At 46.2% G+C, this 11,215-nt stretch overlaps 1 non-coding gene across 1 annotated transcript; it reads right to left on the bottom strand.

Moving 5' to 3' along the window:
* Positions 1-9,187: 9,187 nt before the first annotated feature.
* Positions 9,188-9,325, bottom strand: LOC114809563. Its single transcript, XR_003757339.1, has one exon. It is a non-coding gene; the product is annotated as a small nucleolar RNA SNORA7 (small nucleolar RNA).
* Between the last annotated feature and the right edge of the window lie 1,890 nt (positions 9,326-11,215).

Consider the following 11,215-nt stretch of genomic DNA (forward strand, 5'->3'; position numbering starts at 1 on the left):
AGGCAAACCAGGCAGCAGTGGTTAACAAAGGTGGGGGATCCATGAGGAGAAACCATGAGGGACCCATGATGAAACAGTCTAACCTTAATGTGACGAGAAGAAGGAGTGGATGTGGGAATTGTTTCAGAGGATGGCTCAGCAGGTTTAGCAATAGATTGCAGATCAAGTGCTTAGTACAGTGGTCTGTGACAGAAAGTGCTCAATAAATACTATTGGTTGATGGAGTGAATGAACTCCCTGAGGGTGAGTGTAAAGGGAGAAGAGTAAGGGGCTCACACCCTGAGCAATATCCCCCACTTCAGAGATCTCGCTGAAGTCAGGAACAGTAGATGACCTCTAGCCTTTAAGCTCCATGTGGGCAGGGAACAGGTCTACTGACTCTATTGTACAATATCCCAGGCATTTAGTACAAAGCTCCACACAAAATCAGTACTCAATAAATACCACTAATGATTGACTGACTGACTGTGCCTTCTACTTTTATTGTCTGCTCCCAAGCTTCTGACCCAGCTCTCCTTTCACTGTAGGTGTCAAGTTCAGTGCTCTGCACACAGTAAACAATACTGATAAAGGTGATGATGATGAATTAAAACAGTGCTTGGCACATAGCAAGTGCTTAACAAATACCATCATTATTATTTTATTATCATGATGATGAGGATGGCTTCCATTTCTCTTCAGGGAGTCAGCAGCCAACTGGTTGTGGTTAACAAAGTGGTCTCAATGCCACACCCCCTTGCTTTCCACTCTCTCTCTGCTGAGGGGGGCGCTCCAGAATGTTGCACTGGGGAAAAAAAATCTTCCATTTTGGTAGAGACAGACTATCTGAAGAGAAACCCTTACTTGTTGCTTACTTGCTACATTTCACACTCCACCTGGATTGGCAGGGAAGTTAGGGATGGAGATCGAAGAGTTGGAGATCTTGGGTTTCTAATTTCTAATCATTTCTAATCATGAGAGTGAGGGTCCAGGAGGGCAAGCAGCAAAAGGATCCTCCATGAAGACTCTGTGAGGCAGATCTGGGTGGGAGGGAGGAGGGAAGCGTCACTCAGGCTCTGATGCTCTGATTTCAGTGCTAAAGTATCCTTGTTCCTGCCTAGATTGTGTAGAAAATCATTGTCCTTTTTCTTTATTATTAATGTGGTACTTGTTAAGCGCTTACCATGTACCAAACATTGCACTAAGCGCTAGGCTAGATATAAGATAATCAGGTTGGACACAGTCCATCTCCCACTCACAGTCCAAGTAAGAGGGAGTAGGATTTAATCCCCATTTTACAGATGTGGATATTGAAGCACAGAGAAGTTAAGTGACTTGCCCAGGGTCGCACAGCAGAGAAGTGACAGATGTAGGATTAGAACACAGGTCCTCTGACTCCAAGGTCCATACTCTTTTCACTGGGCTACACTGCTTCGTTTTAGCTGTCTTACATCATTTGACTGGGGCATTGAGTTCCCAGAGAATATGTTCCATTTAGAAATAAGGAAAGATTTCTTCAGAGAAGCTTGGGGGTAAAAACAATAATAATAATAATAATTATGGCACTTAAGTGCTTACTATATACCAAGCACTGTTCTAAGCACTGTTATAAGTTAATCAAGTTACAAGTTAGACACAAGTTAATCAGGTTGGACACAGCCCCTGTCCCACATGGGGCTCACACTCTTGATTCCCATTTTACAGATGAGGTAACTGAGGCCCAGAGAAGTGACTTGTCCAAGGTCACCCAGTAGACATGTGGCAGGGAGACAGCACTAGAATTCAGGTCCTTCGGACTCCCAGGCCCGGTCTCTCTCCACTAGGCCACCCACCAGCCAGGACATCAATGGGCCAGTGTTGATTCCCCAGGAAGGCTGGCTTTGGTCCCAGGGGACTTAGTTCTGGGTTCAGGAATCAGTTGGGGCCTAAGTCGACGAACCTGAAGCTGCTTTGGAGATATGCGATTGTGACCATATGATTTCACTAATGCACTACCTCCCTTTTGGCAGACTCTGGTCCAGCCTGGGTCATTCTCATCACAACTCTGCAATTCTGCTGGCGTCAGGATGGGTTCTGGGTAGACAAAACACACAACTCACCTGCACGGTCTCATCCTGTCCCCAACCCCCAACCTCCGCTCTGGTTTAGCCCCGGATCCGTGGTGAAAATCCATCGTCTTTGTTACCCTGGGCTAATCCATGTGGATCGAGAAGGGGGCTTTGAGATACAGCCCCTCTTCTTACCGAGAAAGGATTAAGTTGCCAGCTCTTGGATGTATTCTTAAAATTCTTGCGCTCTTTGTGCCAGACAAAGGCACGCTGTTGTGTCCTAAGGACAGCTGAATACCTGAAAGAATGACCTTCTGAGATTTGCAACAGAAAATTTACCTTCCTCCTGGAGAACACCCTTTGTACCTGATAATGCTGTGGGCACATGCAAATCTTGGTCCACAGCCGAGAGGCTATCGGCAATCCAGAGAGAATGGCCGGGTCTTGCTAAAGAGAAGCCAGGCTGATGTCCACCCCCTGAGAGTAGAAGGCAAACTTTGAGTTTGGTGCTTTCTGGGCCTGCTTTCATTGAGCAAACTTATTATCTAAAATCAACACTACCCCAGCATTTTCTATTCAAAAATGGTTCTCAATTGTTAGCATCACGGATTCCTGAAGGAGTAAGAATTTCCAAGCACGCTTTGTCTGTGTCACTAAAACAGTATTTCTCTTTCTAAAGAAAGAAAATTGTCTTGGTGGCATGTGCTGGGATCCAAGAAGAGGCACCGGATTTGTTTTATACCGTCATCTGATGGCCAGAACTGGAGGGCGCATCTTTGATTGCTGCTGTGCTGTATGTGGTGCCGAATTCAGGGCTGATCACTGCTTGACGTGATCCAAACTATCACCAAGGCCAACACCAATGGATGCAATGTGGCTTTCCCATCTAGTAGCAGGGTGGTCTAGTGGAATGTGCAGGGGCTGGGAGTCAGAAGGCTTTTGTTCTAATCTTGGCTGCCTCAATTTTTTTGTGTGTGATATTTGTTAATCGCTTATTGCGTGCCAGGCACTGTATTAAGCTCTGGGCTAGATATAAGTTGAACAGTGTTCTTTTCCACTATTCGAGCAGTTTCTTCCTCAACAGAGGGAATGCTCAGGAAATGGCACAGGATTCAAGGGGGCGCCTGACTATTAAAATCTTCAAGAAGACTGAAGAGAAAGCTGACTGTGGAAACCAAAATGGACGGGATCTGACTCCTGTTCAGTGGGGTAAGCTTCTAGGCCAAAGCCTCCTAGACTGAATAGCATCGTCCAACAGCCGGCCCAGGAGCACAAGGTGGCTTTGGACTTCCATGACTCCACACCATAGTGGGCATAATCTTTGCCACCATCAGCTTCAGGAGACCAGCAGGGATAATAATCATCATCATAATAATAATGATGGTATTTGTTAAGCACTTACTATGTGCAAAGCACTGCTCAAAGCCCTGGGGGGGATACAAGGTGATCAGGTTGTCCCACGTGGGACCCACAGTCTTAATCCCCAATTTACAGATGAGGTAACTGAGGCCCAGAGAAGTGAAGTGACTTGCCCGAAGTCACACAGCTGATAAGTGGCAGAGCCGGGATTAGAACCCACGACGTTTTGACTCCCAAGCCTGGGCTCTTTCCACTTAGCCACCCTGCCTTTCAGGGCTAGTAATGGTTGTAGTAGTTGCTGTAGTAGCATTTTATTGCACACTCACTTAATAAAAATACTAATAATAATAATAATGGTGGTATTTGTAAAGGGCTTACTATATGCCAAGCACTGTTCTAAGCGCCGGGGTCTATACACGGTAAGCAGGTTGTCCCACGTGGGGCTCACAGTCTTAATCCTCATTTTACAGATGAGTTAACTGAGGCCCAGAGAAGTTAAGTGACTTGCCCAAGGTCACGCAGCAGACAAGTCGGAGTTAGAACCCATGACCTCTGAAAATGGAGTATTTCTAAAGCTCTTATGATGTGCCATACACTGTACTAAATGCTAGGGGAGAAGCAAGGTAATCAGAGCTAGAGTCTCTTTCCCACACAGTATTCACAGTTTGAGAGAGGGAGAGCAGGTACTGAATCCCCATTTTACAGATGACACTCAGAAACGTTAAGTGCATTGCACAAGGTTATCCAGCAGGCAAGTGGCAGAGCCGGAATTAGAACCCGGGCCTGACTCTTTGCCTTGTGCTTTTTTCACTGATGCCCTCTCCTAAGCTCTTGGAAAGTTCAGAATAATGAAGTGATGCGTTGCCTAGCAGCGTAGTCTAGTGGGAATCAGCATGTGCTACAGAAAAGAGCCCGGGGCCTGGGAGCCACAGGACTTGGGTTGTAATCCTTCTCTGTCTCTTGTCTGCTGTTGACTTTGGGTAAGTCACTTGACTTCTCCATGCCTTGGTGACCTCATCTGCATAAGACTGTGAGCCCCATGTGGGACAGGGACTGTGTCCAGCCCAATTTGCTTGTATCCACCCCAGCACTTAGTACAGTGCCTGGCATATAGTAAGCACTTGACAAATACAACAATTATTATTATTAGTAATAATAAATTAAATCCTCCTCCCTCTGACATGGACTGTGAGTCCCATGCGGGACAGGGACTGTGTCCAATCAGATTATCTTGTATATATCTTGTACCTTCCCCAGTGCTTAGAACGGCACCTGACATATAATGTGTTTAACAAATATAATTTTTAAATATTGCCTGCCCAAAGGGGGCTTTTACTGTCAGTGAAGTGAATTGCTGGGGCCCATGGATGGTAGGAGAAGGTCTTTGCTGGCTTAGGTGTTTGGCAAATAATGAGCCCTCACAATGTGTCAGACATGGCACTGAGACCTGGGCGTTGAAAAAGTACAAAGACAATGAAACATACAGAGTGCTCATCAACCAATCAACTGATCAACAGATCATATTTACTGAGCATCTACTGTGTGCAGAGCTATATACTAAATGTACTGGTGACTTTACTGGTATTTTAAGAGTATTAGTAGTGGTAGTATTTATTAAGTCCTTATGTGTGCAAAGAAGTGTATTAAGCACTGGGAAAGAGCATGGGCCTGGGAGTCAGGGGATCTGAGTTCTAATTCAGACTTCACCCCTTAACTACTGTGTGACTTTGGGCAGATCACCTAACTGCTCTGAGCCTTGGGTTTCAATACCTGGTCTATCTTTTCCTTAGACTGTGAGTCCCATGTAGGAGAGGGACTGTGTCTGAACTGATACGTAGTAATCACTTAAAAAAAAACCTCAGTTACTATTATTATTATTATCATTATTGTGAGAATTAGGCATAGCCTCTGACCTTCAAAGAGCTCACAGTCTAAGAAAGCTGGGGAGAGGAGACTGGCGATGGACACAAAAGGAGAGATGAAAATGAAAACACTAAACAATATAAAAGACAAGAAAGCACAAAATAAAAATAGAGAGCAGTAGGAAAGGTCTTCACACTCCTCGAGAACTGCCAAAGGATGCCCATCCACTTCTGCATCAAACAGAAACTCTTTACCATTAGTTTTAAAGCACTCCATCAGCTCACCCCATCCTACCTCACTTCACTCATCTCTTACTACAACCCAGTCTTCACACTTGGCTCCTCTAGCGCCAGTTTACTCACTGTGTCCCGATTTCATCAATCTCGCCTCCTATCTTTTCCCATGTCCTCCCCCTAGCCTGGAACTCCCTCCCCTTCCATATATGCCAGACCACCACACTCTTCACCTTCAAAGCATTATTGAGATCATGTCTTTTCCGAGAGGCTTTCCCTGATTATGCTCACCTTTCCCTGGATCACTCTCTCTTCTGTGCTGTCTATACACTTGATTCTGAGACTTTTGGACATTTAATACTTGCCACATGCCCAGCCCCACAGCACTTAAGATGTACATATCTTTAAATTATATATTATAAATAACCATTCAAAGTAATGTTTTTCTCCCCCTCTAGACTGTAAGTTCATTATGGGTAGGGAATGCGCCTCTCCTCCTCCTTCCGCTCTTTCTCCTTCCCCTCCACATAGCACTTGTCCATATGTGTGTATATTATTTATTACTCTATTTTATTCATGATGTGTACACATCTATGATTCTATTTATCTTGATGTGGTATTGATGCCTGACTACTTGTTTTGTTTTGCTGTCTGTCTCCCCTGTTTAGACTGTGAGGCCGTTGTTGGGCAGAGATTGTCTCTATCTGCTACCAAATTGTACTTTCCAAGCGCTTAGTACAGTGCTCTGCACTTAGTAAGCACTCAATAAATACCATTGGATGAATGAATGAATGAATGCTAATTCTGTTGTACTGCACTCTCCCAAGTACTTAGTACAGTGCTCTGCACATAGAAAGCGCTCAATAAATACCATTGATTGATTGATTGATACTGTGACTAAAGGAGTAAAATTTCAGCCTCCTTTCAGCACAGAGCCCATTGGTCACAGCCGCAGTATCAATCAGTGGTATCTATTGAGTCCTTACTGTGTGCAGAGCACTGTTCTAAGTACCACAATCACAGCTGCGGCCTCAGCCTTCCCAGTGCTCTAATTTGACTGGGGCTTCGTGCTGCCCCTGCTTCTGCCCTTCCTGCCTTAGTGGAGCAAGGCAGGATGGAATGTGTGGCCGGCGTGGGTTACCGGAGAGGCTGAATGGATGTCCAGAAGGTGGGAGGTCAAAGGTGAGTGGGTGACTCCTCTGGGACTGGAGAGATCACCAGAGGTGGAAGATACAGGTCCTGCCCTTGGGCAACCCTAAGCGAAACTGTTCATCACTTCCAGGGGGGGACAGTCAATCATAATTATTGAGCGCTTACTGTGTACAGAGCACTGTACTAAGAGCTGGGAAGAGTACAATATAACAGTATATATCTCCGGGCTCCTCCCCGCTCCCAACAGGGCAGACTCTGTCAGTAAGCTTTACCCTCTAGAGTGTAAGCTTGTTATGGGCAGGGAACATGTCTTCTAATTCTGTTGTATGTATTGTCTGCTCCTTAGCACTTAGTGTAGTGCCCTTCACATAGTAAGTGCTCAGCTTAGTTTAATGAAAAGAGCACGGGCTTGGGAATCAGAGGTCATGCGCTCTAATCCAGGCTCCGCCACTTGTCAGCTGTATGGCTTTGGGCAAGTTACTGACTCAGTTACCTCATCTGTAAAATGGAGATTAAGATTGTGAGCCCCACTTGGGGCAAACTGATTACCTTGTATCTTCCCCAACTCTTAGATCAGTTCTTGGCACATAGTAAGCGCTCAACAAATACCATCATCATCATCATTATTATTAAATACCACTGATTGATTGATTGGACAGCCGCCACCCTATGAGCTGGCGGTTGCATAGGCCTCTCGCTCCCTTAGCCTGAGCAGGGGGACAGAGGTAGCTGTAATGATGGGCAGTGTGGTAGGTGAGATGGAGGCTGAAGCCACAACACACCCTGCCGTGGTCCAGACCTGATGGAAGCAAATTTTCTGGGGAGCCCCCACTGAAGTCTCGTCTCTCCGCTTATGGAAGATCAGCCCCAGGGTGAGCCTGCTAATTGTGGGGGATTGACCGGAGGGCCAGCAGGGAGCAGGGGTCAGGTGGCCGAAGGATCTGACAGGAATGAAAAACCCACTGAAAACAAACACACAGAAGCTCTCGTTTCCTGCAAGTGACTCCCCTCCCCTCTTGGCCTGGGGTTTTGCTTCAAATCCCCACAGGGTCAGGTTTTCAGAGACCTGAGAACGAGTTCCGGCCCCTTTGGTAGGCAGGCAATCCGGTCTGAAATCTAGGTGAAGTTGCTTGGTTTTGGGCCAAGCCTGTGCCTGTGCCTGTGGCCACAGACAGCCTGTAGCCAATGATGCAGTGTTGCCTAGTGGATAGAGCATGGGCCTGGGAGTCAGAAGGACCTGGGTTCTAATCTTGCCTCTGCCACTTGTTTCCTGGGTGACCTTGATCAAGTCGGCCTCAATTACCTCATCTGTAAAATGGGATTAAGGCTGTGAACCCCGCATGGAATATAGCCTGTGTCCAACCAGGCTGGACACCATCAAGTTCTTAGACGCCAAAACCCAGTCAATCGCCGAGCAGGCTTGATCGCAAAGAAGAGTGAACTTTGAAGAACGGTGTGCTCCGAATTGGGTGATAATGCCCTCTTCCTCAGTGCCCCATCTCCCCTTTCTCTCACCCCGATGATCTTGCCCACTACTTCATTGACAAAATCAAAACCGTCAGAAGTGAGCTCCCCAAAAATCTCCTCCCCACCTTCCCCACCTTCCTCCTAACCCTTTATCCTTAATCCCTTACTTAAAGTGCAGTGCTTTGTACACAGTAAGTGCTCAATAAATATGATTGAATCAATAAATACGATTCTAAAGACACTTGCTCTCTCCATTTTTCCGTCCCCGACGGCCATTTTCAACACCCACTCTCAAATGACTCCTTGCCCTTTGCCTACAAACATGCCTCTCCTCTAGCCTAAAAAAAACTTCTCTATACCCAACACTGTACCATCCAGCTATTATCCAAAGTCCCTCCTCTTACAACTATCCAAACTCCTCAGAGAGGATGCATACACCCATTGCCTCCACTTCCTTCCCTCCAACTCCTTTCTTTCAATCTATGGTGTTCTATTGAATTCCCCCTGTTATCTTTTCCCTGTATCAATACCCCTCCACTTTAGACTGGGGGCCAGAAGAGTGTGTATCGTCCAAGGGCAGGGATTGCATCTTTTGCCTCTGCTGACCACTCCGGTCCTCGAAGAGCCCCTCACTCACCTTCGGCCTCCCTGCATCCAGACATAAATGCTACCCTGCTGGTAACCCATGATGCCCCCAGATGCACCCTGCTTTGCTCCAAAGAGGAAGGAAGTGCCCAAGCAAGGGTACCTAGGAACTGCTCCCACCCACCTCCCACCCCTAACACCACCAAATTTAGAGCACTGGGAAGGCTGAGGCTGTGGCTTTTACCAAGAGTTTAGTACAGTGCTCTGAAGACAGTAAGTACTCAATCTTGTCTTGTACTGTCAAGTTGTCTCTCGATGCCATGGACACATCTCTCCCAGAATGCCTCGCCTCCACCCGCAATCGTCCTGGTAGTGGATCCAAAGCTCTTTCTTGGTAAAAATATGGTAGTGGCTTACTGTTGCCTTCTTCTGCACGGTTAACTTAAGTCTCCACTTTCAACTCTCTCCCATGCAGCTGCTGCCCAGCACAGGTGAGTTTTGACTTGTAGCAGATTGCCTGCCACTCGCTAGCCACTGCCCAAACTAGGAATGGAATGGGTATGCCTCTGCTTGACTCTCCCTCCCGTAGCTGAGACTGGTAGAGTACTGGAAACTCTCCAGGGGCGATCCTGAGAGGGGCAAGCACTCAATAGACACCGTTTTATACTGTGGCTATTACTATTAGACTCTGAGACACAAGGACCCTGAAACTCCATTCTTCTAGTTACAGTGTCCTACTGCACTTTATTTTAATTTTGAATATTTGTCCTTTCTTTCCCCTCTACAGTCTGCTTTACATCCCTTCTACTCCACTGAGACCACTGTCTCCAAGACCATCAATAACCTTCTTGCCAAACCTGAAGGGCTCTACTGAATCCTAATGCTCCTTGTCCTTTTAGCTGTTTTTGACACTGTGGATCGCTCCCCACTCCTGGAAACATGCTAGGTTTTTCTAACACTGTCCTCTCCTGTTCTTACCTCTCTGGCCTCTTCTTTTCAGTCTTTTAATCTGGCTCTTCCTCTGCCTCCCACTCCTTAACTGTGGGTAGCCCTCCAGGGTTAGTTCTTAGTCATCACCTTAGATTCATGACCTCAGAGTCATCGACTCTGTGTGGATAACTCCAAAATCTATCTCTCCAGACCTGATCTCTCTCTTCCACTGCAATCTCACATTTCCTGCTGCCTCCCAGACATCTGTGCGTCGTTGTCCCACTAGCCCCTCAAGCTCAAAAAATTCCAAACTGACTCCTAATTTTCTTCCTAAATCCTCTCTTCCACATAATTTTCTCATCCCATTTGACAAGATCACCATCCTCCCTGTCTCTTCAGCCTCTTACTTTGGCATTATCCACAACTCCTCCTCTCTTTGAACCCCTGTATTCAATCTATAGCCAAATCCTGTTGGTTCTTCCTCCACAATATTTCCAGAATCCACCTTTTCTCTCCATCCACACTTCCACCATGTTAATCCAGGAACTCAATTACTACACCAACCTCCTCTCTGGCCTCCCTGCCTCCAGCCTCTCCCCTCTCCAGTCAACACTTCACTCTACAATCTGGATCTTTTTTCTAAGACATCATTCTGTGCACATCTTTCTGCTCCTTTGAAAACCTATTCCTTGCTGCATCAAATAGGCATTCCTGACCACTAAAGAGCTATTGTACTCTCCTACACATTTAGTACAGTGCTCTATACACAGTAGATACTCAATAAGTATTATGGATCTTATTATAGTGGTGATAGCATTGTTAAGCACTCACCTGGGGCAGTGCACTGTACTAGACAGCTGGGAAATACAAAATAATGAAGTGACACGCTTCCTGCCTACAAGGAACTTGAACTTTAATGTGGGATACAAACAAAACATTTTTTGCAACTGAAGTGGCCAAAATAGACAAGGAGACACACAAACATGCACATATGTGTGTGTGAGCATGTGTGTGTGTGAGCACGTGTGTGTGTGTGTGTGTGTGTATGAGTCCCAAGGAGGGTGTAAGTTCACAAATGCTAGAGCTGGCTGAAGGGATGATAAGCAATCAATCAATCAATCAATGGTATTTATCCAGTGCTTGCTATGTGCGGAGCACAGAGCTTGGGAGAGAACAATACAGACAAATTAGCAGACAAGTTCCCTGCCCATAATGAGCTTACAGTCTAAAAATGAGACGATACGGAGCGGGATGCTGGGAAATCAATTGGGAAACCTTGTTGGGGGATGTGGGATTTTAGGAGGGCTTTGACTATGGGAAGAGTTGTAGTCTGCCCATTGTGTGGAGGGAGGGAGAGAGATCCAAACTGGGAAAGCCACATGAGTGAGAGGTTGGAGGTGGAATACAAGATCAAGTATGACTGAAAGGTTGTCTTGGGAAGAATGAAAGCAGTGAGCTGGGGAATTGGCAATGAAGAGAGCAGATAGGTAAGATGGGGCCAGATAGTGGAGATCCTTGAAGTCAATCAATTGATTGTTTGATAATTTTCTGGGTTGGCCACGTCAAACAACTTAGTGGGTAGAACATGGGCCTAGGAGT

This window comes from Ornithorhynchus anatinus, chromosome 2, assembly GCF_004115215.2.
Source record: "Ornithorhynchus anatinus isolate Pmale09 chromosome 2, mOrnAna1.pri.v4, whole genome shotgun sequence".
Classification (NCBI taxonomy): domain Eukaryota; kingdom Metazoa; phylum Chordata; class Mammalia; order Monotremata; family Ornithorhynchidae; genus Ornithorhynchus; species Ornithorhynchus anatinus.